The 2,988-nt window shown below is 39.7% G+C and overlaps 1 long non-coding RNA gene across 1 annotated transcript; it reads right to left on the minus strand.

The window, feature by feature from the left end:
- Window positions 1-2,127: 2,127 nt before the first annotated feature.
- LOC311597775 lies at window positions 2,128-2,582 on the minus strand. The gene is made up of 2 exons (XR_014779348.1): window positions 2,489-2,582; window positions 2,128-2,322 (listed from the first exon to the last, which is right to left on the minus strand). It is a non-coding gene; the product is annotated as an uncharacterized lncRNA (long non-coding RNA).
- Between the last annotated feature and the right edge of the window lie 406 nt (window positions 2,583-2,988).

Genomic DNA, 2,988 nt, shown 5'->3' on the forward strand with positions numbered 1-2,988 from the left:
TTATAAATAGAGTCATATTTCTCTATTTCTTGTGTTTTCTTCTATACCTCTTTCCTCTCAAAACATCCAGGAAATCATTTAGAATCAAACTCCTGCTCTTTATTATTACTCTGCACAGTAAGTCTTCTTTAGACAAATATGCATAAGTGGAGATCAGAGGAAAAAAAAATCTCCTTTTCTATAAGGTGGGTCCCAGGGATTGAATTCATCTTATCAGACTTTGTGGCAAGTCTCTCTACCCACTGAGTCATCACACGTCTTTCCAAGGCACAACACCATCTACTACCTTTAGGACAATGACACAAGTGGAGTAACACTGAAGTCTCATTTGTGCAACAAATATTTATTGCTTTTCCATGAATTGGTCGCTGTTCTTGTTTGTTTGATCGTTTGTTTTTGAGATGCTTTATTAGACAAAGGGGTCAAAAACCCCTGCCTTTTGTGGTCATAATAGAGAGAGAAGACAAATCATAAACAGGAGATGTGAATGAGTCCTGTGGAATATAAAATATAAGAAGTCACACTGGGCAATGGTCAGAGTATCTTGCTGGTGTGGCTGATCCTTGATTACTTTAGTAAGACCTGCAGAAGAACAACCATTGTTTCCAACCTGATACGTGATTTAGGAACATAGATTTAAAAAGCCTTGTATGTCAGTCAATCACCACTCCTCAGTAAGATGTACTTACAGACATGATTTTGGTTTTTGCAGTCTAGAAATCTCTAACTACAAAATCTTACTATATTAAGAGTAAGTCTTGAACATATTCTGATGAGAGGTCCAATGCAACTGGTCATGTGATCCAGAAGATGAGCCTCTAGCTAGTAGCATGTAAAGTATAACACTATATACTACATGCATATGTAAAATACTCTATAATAATATAATGGCAACTCCTTAGCAAGTAGCTTTCAAACAGAATTTTCACTCTGAAGACACAATTTAAGCTATATACTGCTTCAACCTCCATAGGAAGTAGCAGGGACTATAAATAAATTGAGTTTTGATGTAAGCACTTCCCAGCGACCTACCCATTTCTATACAATTACAGAAAAATACTTCTTGGATTAAGCTACATTCCCGTTCATACTTACCAGCCTGATACTGACTAACACCTAGGTGTTTAAAGAGATGGACAAAGCAGTTGCTCAGAGTCCTTTATGAAGCTAATATATTAATTATACTACACTAATTAATCATAGAGCTTGTGGCTAGAAATCCAAGATCAAAGTGTCAGCAGGAATGGTTTTTGTTGACTTATGGATATCCATATTTTTCTTCGTTATCACATGGATTTCCTTCTGTGAATGTGTGTGTCTTCTTGTCTGTTTTTCAAAACACAGTTTTTCTGTGTAGCCCTAGCTTTCCTGAAACTCACTCTGTAGACCACCCTGGCCTCAAACTCACAGAGATCCACTTGCCTCTGCCTCTAAGTGTTGGGAGTAAAGGCATGGGTAGTCACTTCCCATTATGAACGTGTGTATTGTAAACTCCTTAAAAAACATTTTTGGGGTATGACTTTCACATGTACTCTGGTGCCTCATATTTGACCATGTTCCCTGGAGGGGGAGACCTGGTGGCACTCAGAGGAAGGATAGTAGGCTACCAAGAAGAGACTTGATACCCTATGAGCATATACAGGGGGAGGAAGTCCCCCTCAGGAACAGTCATAGGGGAGGGGAGTAAGGGGAAAATGGGAGGGAGGGAGGAATGGGAGGATACAAGGGATGGGATAACCATTGAGATGTAATAAGAATAAATTAATAAAATAAAAATTTAAAAAACATTTAAATTTATTCATGGGAGGTCGGGTAGGTGCATGCACGGCATGGTGAGCATGTGGTGGTCAAAGGACAACATAAGAACACCAGCCCTCTCAGTCCATCATGTAGGTTCCAGGGATGGTGGCTTATTCAGTTTGGCAGCAAATGCTTTTCTCTCTGAGCCATCTCACTGGCTTCTAACACTTCTTCTTATAAGCCTATCCACTGCATGAGCTTAGAGTCCACCCAAACCACCCTTCTTTTAAATGTCACTTCTTTAAAGGCCCTGTGTCCCAATAAGGACACATTCTCCGCCTATAGGAGTTTGAGTTTCAACATATGGATGCAAAGGAAAGGTCAACATCAATCTGTAACTGCGTTTAATATATAAAAGAATATAACAGATAAGTGGGAATGTTTGTGATGACAGAATTATAGACTTGTGTGTACATCACTTGAAACAGTTGTTAGATTACAAAGAGAATGTTTAGGGGGAGAAGTGACGGACATCCTGTGGCAGACTGGACCAAGGTGATTGTATTCCTCATCATCTCTTCCCTGGAAGAAGTTGTAGGTCAGCTTATTTGACAGAATTTGACAGAAGACACAGGCAGAGAACTTCTAATTCCACAAGTGACACTGGAGAATGATGCTATATCCTCTCCCAGGGTATGCGGAGAAAGGCAATGATGAATAAGAGAAAGGCAACCCCTGTACCACTTACCCTTCAAAGCCAGCATCCTCCGACAGTGTGTGAGATGCATGCTCACTGAATCATGGCTGGTGCGGCAGAGATGTGGGAAGAGCTTTGGACCTCTTGTTGTCACTGGCTTCTTAGTGTTGATCAAGCATCAGCCTGAAAGGCATGCTCACGCCTTGTCTGTGTAATTTGGCAACCTGTAGCAACCTGCCGCTGTTTTTGCATTAAGTTTGTTATCAGACCATCATGCCCACAAACTAGAAAGGCCTGCCTTGAATTACTATGTGTGGTTATTAAAAAAAAAAAAAAAGGATGACAGAGATATCTTATTAAAATATCACGGTGCATGTTTGAGGCCATTTGTATTATTATATTTTACTCAAGTGGGAAGAAAACTTTCAGTAGACTATTCTTGCAAATGTGTAACTCTGAGTACTATTTTGGTGGTACCTTTATTTAAAAATAAAAAGTCACCGGTATAACCAAGGACTGTACAGAATTGGACTGTAATGTTCCTGTGCTCC

Source organism: Acomys minous (genome assembly GCF_964271855.1).
Source record: "Acomys minous genome assembly, chromosome: 5".
NCBI lineage: Eukaryota > Metazoa > Chordata > Mammalia > Rodentia > Muridae > Acomys > Acomys minous.